The sequence below is a fragment of the Mauremys mutica genome, chromosome 5 (assembly GCF_020497125.1).
Source record: "Mauremys mutica isolate MM-2020 ecotype Southern chromosome 5, ASM2049712v1, whole genome shotgun sequence".
Lineage (NCBI taxonomy): Eukaryota > Metazoa > Chordata > Testudines > Geoemydidae > Mauremys > Mauremys mutica.
The window spans coordinates 21,267,175-21,281,486 of NC_059076.1; the positions used below are offsets into that span (position 1 = coordinate 21,267,175).

The 14,312-nt window shown below is 45.3% G+C and overlaps 1 protein-coding gene across 4 annotated transcripts in view; it reads right to left on the reverse strand.

The window, feature by feature from the left end:
* The window catches only part of RASGEF1B (RasGEF domain family member 1B), a 470,215-nt gene that overhangs the window by 284,421 nt on the left and 171,482 nt on the right, over window positions 1–14,312 (reverse strand). The gene's annotated exons all lie outside the window — the stretch shown is intronic.

Here is a 14,312-nt window from a genome sequence, read left to right on the forward strand (position 1 = left end):
TGGAGTAGGAGCGAGTCACTTCCTAAGTTCCTCCATCTCCGCCCTTCAATGCCCCGTCAGAGTTGCCATGTCTCTGCTGCCAGGACAGCCTGCTCACTGCACAGATAAAAGCCCTTGCACATAATCTTTGTTACATTCCAGGATTTCTCCCAGTGACATCAGGCAAGGTCTTCCCTGCCTAAGGGCTGCAGGATCAGCCCTTCTCCTGGGTTAAAGTCTCTTGCCTAAATCTTCACTCCTACTGCCTGTACCACATTTAAACACAGAGGAAGTGTGGAGATATCAGGGTCATCATCAATCCTCATGCTGTCGCAATGGGATCAGATACTCAATATGCCCATCATGCCAGGCCCCACTCTGAAGCCCCACATGATTTTTCAGGTGACTGACACTGTTCTCAGATTTTCCTTTAAGGAAACAATAAGTAACAGAAAATCAGGATCTGGCGAGGCAGTGGAAACCCCTTTAATTGGTGCAAGGAAAAGCAACATCAGGAGAGTGGAATCTCAGATGCACTGCATGCAACATCACTGCACATCTCAACAAAACCAAACAAACCCACCCTGAAGATCAGGATCTGAAATGTAAGGACAATATTGATATTCCAATTGATTTATTTTAGAATTATATGGAAAAATGAGAATGTCAGCAATTTTTCAGTAATAGTGTGCCGTGACACTTCTGTATTTGAGTGTCTGATTTTGTAAGCAAGTCATTTTTAAGTGAGGTAAAACTTAGAGGTACGCAAGACAAATCTGACTCCTAAAAGGAGTACAGGAGTCTGGAAAGGTTGAGAGCCACTGCTCTAATCTATAGTAATAATTTTAGACTGTTACTATCATAGGATCAAGCTCTGCCCAAGTACATCCCTACAATGTTCACCAACTTCAATGGAGGTTACGTGCATACATCCCAAGGCTGAATTTCACCTTTGCTGAGATTTTCTGCATTTGGATAGATGTGACACTGTCTCCACGGAATTAGGCAAACACTTAAAGTATGTCTGGTGTGTGTGTGGTTGAGAGATGGTATTATAATAATTATTTTTTTCCCCAAAACCATTTGTCGTTCTTTCCTTCAGTACTATATAAATGCATATAAGAACACCCCTTCCTTTCTCATTTTGGATTATGTAATAAGCTCACTGGCCATTTGTGCAAGAACCTGTAACAATTTCACAGCTGCTAAGTATTTTTGGCCATCACCTATGTTCCAGATACAAAGTCTTGTGTAATTATCAGTGACAGCATCCAGGACCTGGCACTCCAAAAAACCCCAGACCTCTACCACCTGTGTTACTTATAAAGGCCCCAATCCTGCAAAAACTTCTTCATGTGCTTAACTTTGCACACTGCAAGTAGCTCTTTTTCAGTCCTTGTTTAACCAGAAACAAGGCAGTAATTAGAGAGGAAGGAAGCAGCAGCAACTGCCCTAGCTAGAGCTGGGTGACATATTAAACACACGCTCCACCCCCTCCAGTGAAAGGCCCCTGGTTTTGAGTTGGTAAAAATTCCATAAAACCAGAGCAGTTTTGTAAACTGAAGGAAAATTAAAATTGATTTAATTTACCTACTAAATAGTCATTATACATTGCTACAGTGCATACGTGTATAGTGTTGTCTATTTTCTGCCAAGTAGTAGCAGATGTCAGGCCTCACAGGTTCACTTTTCATGGAAGGAGAAATCAATGGCTTGGAGTCTGGATATATTCTTAATGCAGCTTTGTTTGATTACACTATATACACTGGTCTTGGAACAGAGGTGGCCACAACGGCACATAGGCAATCCTTTTTTCCAGGACTATCATACCACCGCTCAGTTCCCAGGAATTGACTCTGCCCCAAGAATTGACTCTGGTTAAGGCAGACAGCAAAGATCCTGCATCATAAAACTAACAACACAGCATTTCTTCCAGGAATGAACTGAGCTTGTCAATTAAGAAATATAACTCATAAGACTATATAACAGCTCCAGTGATTCCTGCCATAATAGTATTAAGGCCAGTCAGTGGTGGGATCCCTTTGGCTCCTGCACTTAATTCGCTGCACATAGGAGCAAGTTTTCCATCAAGTGATCTGCTAGGCCTGGGAGCACTGTGGTCTGGTGGACTAGACATAGGATAATAAGTCAGGAGACCTGCATTTTAATCATGGTTAGGATGCCTGACTCATTACAGGACCTTGGTGATATAACCTCTTCGCGTCCATTTCCTCAAAGTGAAATAAGACTGATTATATTTACTTACTTCACAACAAATGCTTCTAAAGTGCTATACACCTTAGGCTTGTTAATATTAACTCCAGCGAGGGACAGAGGTGGGAAGAGAACTCAAAATCTCCTGATTCCTAGCCCTACATTATATCCTAGATCAAGCAGCTTTCAGCCATCTCTAGCTCGAAGAGCTTTTCCAAAATTCTCAAGTGCAAAAATAGCCTTATAGGTTTCCACCTGCTTCACTGCAAATACATTTTTCAATCCCCTGAAATTTTACATGAAAATTGAAATTTCTGGAGGATGAGGGCAAATAATTCTTGCATAATTTTTTGTAAAAAGATTCACAAATTTTAAGCAAATTTAAGTAATGTCTGGTACTGCTGCCACATTATTTCCTGACGACTGGAAGTAACGAGTGCCATCACTGCTTTATTCTTCATGAAAGGGCTGCCCTTTAAGACATTTCCACAGCGTTCCACGGAGTTACTGTTTATGGCTGTCCAACCCGCAAAATCTAAGTAGAAAATTAACCGAGAGGAATGTTCAGTAAGCACAGTTATCATGAGTAAATAATATACTGATAATAGTCTAGCTGTAGGAGTGTTGCTTATTATGCTGTATCCATTATACCAAATATGATAATTCTGATAAAAAAATCTGAATATCCACCAGAAATGTAGAGTTGCATACGTATAATTTTTAATAAAGATAACCTCAATAACCTGTATTCGTTCACAGAGTAGCTCATCCCTAGAGCAAGGGCTGCAGGCATTTGAATAGTTTAGTTTCTCTGGCATATAAATTACTAGTGATCTGAACTGCCTATATCTCTGCTAAACATCCCTCTCTTTAACATGCCACTTGCTGAAGAATGCAACCTCTCGTATCTATGAATAACTTTGAGTAAAGGGTTGGGAGGCGCTGTTCGTACAGTATTATTTAATGATGAATTCAGTGCATGTAAAAGTCTAAGATAGGAGACTAATGTATTCTGGATTCACACACATTTATGGATAATTAATGTCCTGGAGACTAATGCTTAGTATTCTCCAACATCACAAAGTCTGCATGGAATATTACCTAAGAAGCCTCAAGCACAGTAACTCCAAGGCAAGGTGAGGAAGGTTAACATTTGGAATTGGATGGAGAAGACACAAAGTGAGATAGAAGGGAATTACAAGAGTAGAAATCTAAGAAGGTTACGGGAAGTTGAATCAAATCAGATTCAGTGTATTCCTGTACAGAAATATTGAGAAGGAGGGAGCCACAGACTCAGTCACAGACCCCCAGCAGCCTTCTGAGAGCATCAGCTGAAAAAGCCTGGGCTTTATTACCCAGCTCTGCTGTAATGGTACTGACATGAAGCCAAGAGTGAAAAGCAGCACTATCTAAATCAGACCCTCCAGACTGTGCACCTGCATCAGAAATGGCGGACACATGCATCCTCCTCTGTAAGACAGGCAGAGGTCATTGTCACCCATCACCTGCCACATCAGTCTTGATTATCAGCCTTCCAGCCCTTGCCCCGCCCCCCAATCTCTACCATACACGGCATAAAGAATTCAGCAGCATCAGCTGGGCCAGTAGGAAGAGATTGGGGTATGCTGAATATTGGAAAAACCATGTTGCTCGGGCAACTAAAAAGGGCCTTGAAGTAGGTGGAAATGACCCTCTGAAAACCCCTGCCCAGCATACACCCCCAGCTGCTGTGGAGCTGGTATGAGGACCCTACACCATCCCTGCTTCCAGTCTCCAGCACACAAGCTTGACCAGAGTACCTCGCACTACAAGAGTCTCTGCTTGTCAGGGCCTACAGAGCACCATGGGAACAAAGTGTAAATTATCGTGTGTTCTAATTTATGCCAGGGGCTGGGCAGGCCTCTTCATGGCACCAAAAAGCCACCTTTGCTTCCACCCCATCCCTGCCTCTAGCACCTGTAGAATGATTCCCCGCATCTGAAGAAGTCCTTTCCACAAAGTGAACAGTTTTTCCAAATGGGGGTGGGCAGGCAGCAAAGTTGCCCTGTTCGCTTACTACATGGCGTATGCAAACCCACATGTTTCCAACAAGAGGCATGAGCACCACTGGGGAAGCCTAGCAAGCAATCAAAATGTCTTTCCTGAGCAATTAAGAGCTTCCAAAGCCCAGGGAGAGTTTAATTAAAGTTGAAAAAAATTAAGGTTGCATGAAAGAACCCAGAAGCTAGTGAAGGATAACTGAACAAGAAGAGTGAGGACCAAAACCATTCCTCCTCATTGTGCTGTGGGCTCTCTCTAATGGAACATTTTAATTCCCTACCCACCCCCAGCTACTTCGGGCCATGATACATGCATGAAATTTCTACTAACTGTAATGGAAATTATGCATGCACAGCAGAAGTCAGAATTTGGGCTTGAAGCAAAGCAAATGGCATGCCCTTGGAGATGTGTCATCTGCAATTGGATCCACAGTACCCCATACACTATTGTCCTTCTCTAGTAAGCAGGTGTTTTATTATGTACTTGCTAGCGAACCTAAAAGCAAATAGTGATGGAGAATAGGGGCAGCATCCAATAGTATTGCCCATAGCGTTGTACAGCGAGGGAGAGAGAAAAACATTCTGGCATTAACCTTCCTTGCTACAGTCTCAGTCGTGCACCCAGAGCAAGGCACAGCTCAGAGAACGTCCCACCAGCATCAGACGTATAGAAAGGAGTAGGCTAGCAGTGTGAGTACAGACCAGGAGCCAGGAGCTTCCAACTTCAAACCCTTAGCTTCCTCTGTGCCATTCCACAAGCTGCTTAACCCCTTAACCTCAACTGTTCATCAGTAAATTGTGAAAACCAATACTTCTGCCTTCACTGACCTCACGGGAGCATCATTTAGTCATTAATGCCTATGAAGTACTTGGAAGATGAAATTAAAGACTCTATTAAATTCAAGTGTGCTCTGGAGTTGCAGCACCTCTGCATTTGTGAGACAGGTGCCCATCAAGAAGGAAACTGTGAGCTCCTTAGGGCAAAAGCCATCTTTTCATTTGTGTTTGTATAGTGCCTTGCCCAATGGTCTGTGATGGAATGTTAGATGGGGTGGGAACCAGTGATTTCCCTACACCCCCCCAGGGGGGGTGTACACCCCCCCTGAATTTTCCCAACACCCCCCCTAGTTTTGTGAGCTAGTTACATACTAGTCAATTTAGTCAGTCAATTTAGTGACTGTTTGGAAATCTGAATTTAAACTGAAACATTAATACTTCAAAAGCTTATACAGTGTATGATAAAATATGTGTATCTGAAAAAGTATAATAGATTTGAAAAGTATGAACATAGAGTAGCTTCCTTGCTTCCTTATACAGCTGTTTTTTATGATGTCAGTGCATTCATTTCGGAGATGTTGGCCAACCTAATAATTTCAAATGATGATTTGTAAGCGAAGTCTAAATGAGTTCTCCCTGACAGCTAGTGATGAGCTGGGGGCTAAGGCTTCAGGGCCAGATTATATTTACATTCACACCTAATCTACCTAGGTATCCAGCAAACAGAGCTGTGTTGTCCAAGTGATAGATTTTGGCTGGGGTTGGGTTACAAACCACTTGAATGTGGGGGGTAAGGGGGGATGAAATGTTGTTCTTATTGTATGAGTAAAGGGCAATAGAACTGTACTTAGCCTGTGATGATTTGAAGGCATCAAGAGAGAGGGTGGGGATCTGTCCCTCTCCACTGTTTAAAGACAGAGCTGATTAGGCTCCAATAGATAGTCTTTTGTTCTGTTAAGTGACCACTGCAGCCGAAATCACTGACAATCAGGTCTAAGTGCTTAGTCCTGTTGTGGGGACAGTGTTCCTGTGGGTACAGTGTTTTTGTGTAAGAGACAGCCCAGACTGCACTAGCAGCGAGGTTCCCGCACTGAGAGCTCAGCTGAAATCACTGAGAGCTGGTGGAACCTCGAGAGACCAACTCGCAGAGGTCCCAGTGGTAGGTGACAGCAGAAGGTGACTGTGCAGGGCCATTGGCAACAGAGGCCTGGTCTACACTAGGCGTTTAAATCGGTTTTAGGAGCATAAAACCGATTTAACGCCAAAACCGTCCACACTAGGAGGCACCTTATATCGATTTTAATGGCTCTTTAAACCGGTTTCTGTACTCCTCCCTAACGAGAGGAGTAACGCTAGTATCGGTATTAACATATCGGAGTAGGGTTAGTGTGGACGCTGATCGACGGTATTGGCCTCCGGGAGCTATCCCACAGTGCACCAGTGACCGCTCTGGACCGCAATCTGAACTCGGATGCAGTGGTCAGGTAAACAGGAAAAGCCCCGCGAACTTTTGAATATTTCCTGTTTGCCCAGCGTGGAGCTCCGATCAGCACGGGTGGCGATGCAGTCCGAAATCAAAATAAAAAAAAGAGCTCCCGCATGGACCATGCGGATGTGATCGCTGTAAGGGCAGGCAAATCCGTTCTATCAGTGCTCCGTTACAGAAGATGAAATTCAGAATCCTTTTTTAAAAATCTCCAGACAGACGCCATAGCAGGGACTCAGCGCACTGCAGCGTGACAAGCGTAACGGAAAGCCAAAGAATCAAATGGATGCGCATGGACTGGAGGACTGAAGCTATCCCACAGTTCCTGCAGCCTCCTAAAATTATTTGCATTCTTGGCTGAGCTCCAAATGCTTCTAGGGTCAAACACAGTGCCCGCGGGTCAGGGCATAGCTTGGCAATCTACTCACCCACCCCCCCACCCACCCCCAGAAGCGAAAGGTAAAACAATCCTCTGACTCTTTTACATGTCACCCTATCTTTACTGAATGCTGCAGATAGACGCGATAGTGCAGCACTCAACACCAACATCCTTGCTCCCCCCCCGCCATGGGCGGCTGATGGTACAAAAGGATGGAAATCCATCTTCATCATCAGCATAAGCTGATCGTGCAAAAAGATGGAAATCCATTCTCATCATCAGCCTCAGCTGATGGTACAAAAGGACTGGTAACCGTCCTCGTCATCAGCCTATTGGCCCTAATTTTTTCTGGTGGATGGATGGTGCAATATGGCTGGTAACCATCCTCATCATAGCAACAGGGGGCTGAGCTCCATCAGCCCCCACCCTTCATGTGTAAAGAAAAGATTCAGTTGCCCCTGGACTAGCAGTGGGATGCTGGGCTTCTCTCCTACACACTGCTTAATGTCCTGTCTGGACTATCATAGCAGCTGGAGGCTGCCTTCCACTCATTTCTCACTAACAAGTCAGTGTGTCTTATTCCTGCATTCTTTATTAATTCATCACACAAGTGGGGGGACAATGCTACGGTAGCCAAGAAAGGCTGGGGGAAGAACGGAATCAACAGGTGGGGTTGTTACAGGAGCACCCCCTGTGAATAGCATACAGATAATAATTTCTGCCGGCTCTGACACAGAGCAGGTGGTTCTCTAACACACTTGCCTATATTAGGCAGCACTGATTCTATTTTTAGATACCAAAAAGGAGGGATTGACTCAGGGAGTCATTCCCAATTTTTGCTTTTGCGCCCCTGGCTGATTGGCCAGGGGCACTTATGACAGCAGCCAATGGTACAGGCTAGTAACCACTTTTGGCTTTTGTGCCCCTGGCTGATTGACCAGGGGCACTAGCAGCAAATGGTACAAAAGGACTGGTAGCCATGATCATCCTCAGTTCCAATTTATGGAAGGGTTTGGATGGTGCAATATGGCTAGTAACCATCTCTGCTGTCATGCAAAAGCAAAAGCATGCTTCTGTGTAGCGCTGCTGAATCGCCTCTGTGAGCGGCATCTAGTACACATACGGTGAGAGTCACAAACGGCAAAAAAAGCTCCATGATTGCCATGCTATGGCATCTGCCAGGGCAATCCAGGGGAAAAAGGCGCGAAATGCTTGTCTGCCGTTGCTTTCCCAGCGGAAGGAGTGACTGACGACATTTACCCAGAACCACCCGCGACAATGATTTTTGCCCCATCAGGCACTGGGATCTCAACCCGGAAGTTCCAAGGGGCGGGGGAGGCTGCGGGAACTATGGGATAGCTAGGGAATAGCTACCCACAGTGCAACGCTCCAGAAATCGACGCTAGCCTCGGACCATGGACGCACACCACCGATTTAATGTGTTTAGTGTGGCCGCGCGCACTCGATTTTATAAAATCTGTTTTACAAAACCGGTTTATGCAAATTCGGAATAGTCCCGTAGTGTAGACGTACCCAGAGTGGTGGAGTGAACGGTGGCACAACGAACAGCCATGGCCAGAGCAAACTGTGCCTTTTTGTCCCCCACCTGGGAGGTGTACTCACGTGAAAGCACCTCTGAACTCTGAGTCTCCACACCAAGGACAACACCGGTGAGTGGAGTGCAGTGGAGGGAAAAGTGAGGGGCATGTTAAATAAAGATTTGTTTGCTGGACTATATTTTAGTCACTTTGCTCCAGAATGCTAGATTTGTGGCTGGGAATGGAAACTTATATAAATATGTTTCCCAGTAGGCCAAGATTTTTTAAATGCAGTATTTGCCAAGGTTGTTATCTCACATTGTTGCTATCTTGGGAGGTCATTATGTTGGGGAGTTTCTGTACTAAACATTTTTATTATAATTAATTTTTACATAAGAATGGTCATACTGGGTCAGACCCATGGTCCATCTAGCTCAGTATCCTGTCTTACAACAGTGGTCAAGGCCAGGTGCTTCAGACGGAATGAATGGAACAGGGAATCATCAAGTGATCCATCTCCTGTTGCCCATTCCCAGCTTCTGGCAAACAGGCTAGGGACACTCAGAGCATGGTGTTGCATCCCTCTCATCCTGGCTAATAGCCACAGATGGACCTGTTCTCCAGGAATTTATCTAGTTCTTTTTAAAATCCTGTTATAGTTTTGGTCTTCACAGCATCCCCTGGCAAAGAGTTCCCTGGGTTGACTTTATATTGTGTGAAGAAATACTTCCTTTTGTTTTTTTAAAATCTGCTGCCTATTAATTTCATTGGGTGACTGCTAGCTCTTGTGTTATGTGAAGGATTAAATAAAATTTCCTTATTCACTTTCTTCGCACCAGTCAAGATTTTGTAGACCTCTATATCTACTCAGGACACTCCCTACACTAACACCGGAACAAATCAACATACCCTTAGAGCCCCGACCAGGGTTATTCTATCTACTACCCAAGATCCACAAACCCGGAAATCTTGGACGCCCCATCATCTCGGGCATTGGCACTCTCACTGAAGGACTGTCTGGATATGTGGACTCTCTACTCAGACCCTATGCCACCAGCACTCCCAGCTATCTCCGTGACACTACTGATTTCCTGAGGAAACTACAATGCATTGGTGACCTTCCAGAAAACACCATCCTAGCCACCATGGATGTAGAGGCTCTCTACACAAACATCCCACACACAGATGGAATACAAGCTGTCAGGAACAGTATCCCTGATCATGCCACAGCACAACTAGTTGCTGAGCTCTGTGCCTTTATCCTCACACACAACTATTTCAAATTTGATGACAATATATATCTCCAGATCAGTGGCACCGCTATGGGCACCCACATGACCCCACAATATGCCAATATTTTTATGGCCGACCTAGAACAACGCTTCCTCAGCTCCCGTCCACTCATGCCCCTTCTCTACTTATGCTACATTGATGACATCTTCATCATCTGGACCCATGGGAAGGAGACTCTGGAAAAATTCCACCAAGATTTCAACAGCTTCCACCCCACCATCAACCTCAGCCTGGACCAATCTACATGGGAGGTCTACTTTCTAGACACCACAGTCCAAATAAGTGATGGTCACATTAACACCACCCTATACCGAAAACCTACCGACCGCTATGCCTACCTTCATGCCTCCGGCTTCCATCCCGGGCACACCACAAGATCCATTGTCTACAGCCAAGCACTGAGGTACAACCGCATCTGCTCTAACCCCACAGACAGAGACCAACACCTACAAAATCTCCACCAAGCATTCTCACAACTACAGTACCCGCACGAGGAAATAAGGAGACAGATCAACAGAGCCAGACGTGTACCCAGAAGCCTCCTACTGCAAGACAAACCCAAGAAAGAAACCACCAGGACTCCACTGGCCATCACATACAGTCCCCAGCTAAAACCCCTCCAACGCATCATCAGGGATCTACAACCCATCCTGGACAATGATCCCACACTTTCACAGGCCTTGGGTGGCAGGCCAGTCCTCTCCCACAGAAAACCTGGCAACCTGAAGCATATTCTCACCAGTAACTGCACACCGCACCATAGTAACTCTAGCTCAGGAACCAATCCATGCAACAAACCTCGATGCCAACTCTGCCCACATATCTACACCAGCGACACCATCACAGGACCTAACCAGATCAGCCATACCATCACAGGTTCATTCACCTGCACGTCCACCAATGTAATATACACCATCATATGCCAGCAATGCCCCTCTGCTATGTACATCGGCCAAACTGGACAGTCTCTAAGGAAAGGGATAAATGGACACAAATCAGACATTAGGAATGGCAATATACAAAAACCTGTAGTAGAACACTTCAACCTCCCTGGCCACAAAATAGCAGATCTTAAGGTGGCCATCCTACAGCAAAAAAACTTCAGGACCAGACTTCAAAGAGAAACTGCTGAGCTTCAATTCATCTGCAAATTTGACACCATCAGCTCAGGATTAAACAAAGACTGTGAATGGCTTGCCAACTACAGAACCAGTTTCTCCTCCCTTGATTTTCACACCTCTACTGCTAGAACAGGGCCTCATCTTCCCTGATTGAACTAACCTCGTTATCTCTAGCTTGCTTCTTGCTTGCATATATATATATATATATATATATATATATATATATATATATATATATATATATATATATATATATATATATATATATATATATATATATATATATATACCTGCCCCTGGAAATTTCCACTACTTGCATCCGAAGAAGTGGGTATTCACCCACGAAAGCTCATGCTGCAAAACGTCTGTTAGTCTAGAAAGTGCCACAGGATTCTTTGCTGCTTTTACAGATCCAGACTAACACGGCTACCCCTCTGATACTAGACCTCTATCATATCCCCATTAGTCATCTCTTTTCTAAGCTGAAAATTCCCAGTCACTTTAATCTCTCCTCCTGTTTCATACCCCTCATCATTTTAGTTGCCCATCTCTGTACCTTTTCCAATTCCAATATATATTTTTTTAGGATGGGTGACCAGATCTACACACACTATTCAAGGTGTGCACGTACCATGGATTTATATAGAGGCAATATGATATTTTCTGTCTTATTATCTATCCCTTTCTTAATGAGTCCCAACATTGTTTGCTTTTGTGACTGTTGCTGCACATGGAGTGGATGTTTTCAGAGATCTATCCACAATGACGCCAAGATCTTTCTTGAGTGTTAACAGCTAATTCAGACTCCTTCATTTTGTATGTATAGTTGAGATTGTTTTCCAGTGTACATTAAATTTAATCTGCCATTTTGTTGCCCAGTCACCCAGTTTTGTGAGATCCCTTTGTAGCTCTTCGCAGTCTGCCTGGGACTTAACTATCTTGAATAGTTTTGTATCATCTGCAAATTTTGCCACCTCACTGTTTACCCATTTTTCCAGATCATTTATGAATATGTTGAACAGCACTGGTCCCAGTACTGACCCCTCAAGGATACCACTATTTATCTCTTTCCATTCTGAAAACTGATAATTTATTCCTACCCTTTGTTTCCCATCTTTTAAGCAGTTACTGATCCATGAGAGGATCTTCCTTCTTACCCCATGATGGCTTACTTTTCAAAAGTCAATTTAAATTAAATACATTTTTTAAAAATTATATATATTTTTAGAAATCTAGACCTGTTATGTGTTTTGGTGTAACTTGCATTATTCTTATGTTAAATTTGCATAATCCTAACAAAACATTTACTTTATTCATATCTCTTTTATATATCTCATTGATCCTGACACCCCCCCTGTAAATTCGAACACCCCCCCTAATTTCAATTCCTGGGGAAACCACTGGTGGGAACTGAGTTGCTACAGAGAATTCTTTCCTGGGTGCTGGCTGGTGAGTCTTGCCCACATGCTCAGGGTTTAGCTGATCACCATATTTGGGGTTGGGAAGGAATTTTCCTCCAGGGAAGATTGGCAGAAATCCTGGAGGTTTTTCGCCTTCCTCTGCAGCGTGGGGCACAGGTCACTTGCTGGAGGATTCTCTGCACCTTGAGGTCTTCAAACCATGATTTGAGGACTTCAATGGCTCAGACATAGGTCAGGGGTTTGTTGAAGGCCGGCTCCAGACCTCAGCGCGCCAAGCGCGCGCTTGGGGCGGCATTTTGCCGGGAGGGCACCAGGCGGCTCCGGCGGACCTTCCGCAGTCATGCCTGCGGGAGGTCCACCGGAGCCGCGGGACAAGCGAACCTCCTGCAGGCATGACTGCAGAGGGTCCGCTGGTCCCGTGGCTCGGGTGGACCTCCCGCAGGCATGACTACGGAGGGTCCGCTGGTCCCGCGGCTCGGGTGGACCTCTCGCAGGCATGACTACGGAGGGTCCGCTGGTCCCGCGGCTCGGTTGGACCTCTCGCAGGCATGCCTGCGGATGCTCCACCGGAGCCGCAGGACCAGCGGACCCTCCGCAGGCACGTCTGCAAGAGGTCCCCCGGAGCCGCGGGACTGGCGACCGGCAGCACGCCCCTGCGGCATGCCGCCGTGCTTGGGGCGGCCAAATTCCTAGAGCCACCCCTGGGTTTGTTACAGGAGTGGATGGGTGAGATTCTGTGGTCTGCATTGTGCAGGAGGTCAGACTAGATGATCATAATGGTCCCTTCTGACCTTAAAGTCTATGAGTCTATAAGAACGGCCATACTGAGTCAGACCAAAGGTCCATCTAGCCCAGTATCCAACACCAGCCAGGTACTTCAGAGGGAATGAACAGACCAGGTAATCATCAAGTGATCCATCCCCTTTTGCCCATTCCCAGCTTCTGGCAAACAGAAGTTAGGGACACTTCAGAGCATGGCTTTGCATTCCCGCCCATCCTGGCTCATAGCCATTGATGGACCTATCCTCCATGAATTTATCTAATTCTAGTTCTTATCTAGCACCATTTGCTCCCAATCCAGGACCGGGACTCCAAGGCACTGCCACAATACACATCAGAATTCCTTTAACAAAAAACAAAACAAAACCCACCAGGCAGTGCTGCAGAGGTATTCCCATTGCAGCAGGAATCCTCACCGCTGTTCTTTCTGCATTGCTGTGACCTCACCCTCCCCCCCGCCAGGACGACTTGCACTGTGGGGATGCAGGCTAATGAGCATGACTGAACTTTTTCACACTCTTTGGAGGAAGTATTGCCTTTTCCTGAGCTATAACCATAAATAGCAATCCTGCTCCCTTTCCCGTATTGTCTAACGTTTAATGTATTTTAAATTATTGAAATGTCAGCTGCAGAGTGTTCCTTCCTCAGCCTCAAGACAGCAGAGACGTCTCATTGAACAGGAAACATTCAACACTTCAGATGGCTGCAATTCATTCAGATAAATCCCAATCCAATCAAATGCAGAGTATTTTTGCTTGATAAGAATAATTAAGTGGTGAGAATATAGTGATCTACTTGACTACTGGCAGAATAAAAATCAGGAAGAATTTGTAATGAAAATATAATTCCCCCCCCCATCACTGAATTTCAAGTCACAATTTTTGTGATATAAGGCCCAGGTGTTATCCATTAGGCACTGCAGTCTATGCATGCCATCCACAGGAATGAATGGGTTTTAAATTGATTGCAAGGAGGGCCCAAAATTGTTCCCTGAGTGCAAGACAGACACATTATTGCTGTACGACAAAGCATTTTAAAAATGGCACAAGAACTGCAGAGTTCAAACAAACAATCTCCTTATTTGTATCACACAGTAGCACCTAGAGCAGCGTTTCTCAAATGCGGCCACTGTGGCCGCACGTGGCCACCAGAGGCTTTTCTTGGGGCCATGACAGCTTCGTGGGCACGGGGGTCGGCAGCAAAGCAGTGGATCCTCGACCAGGGCCACCAGCAGGGGTTGGGCCCTGCCCCCCTCTGGAGCCACAAACGCCAGAGGGACCGACAG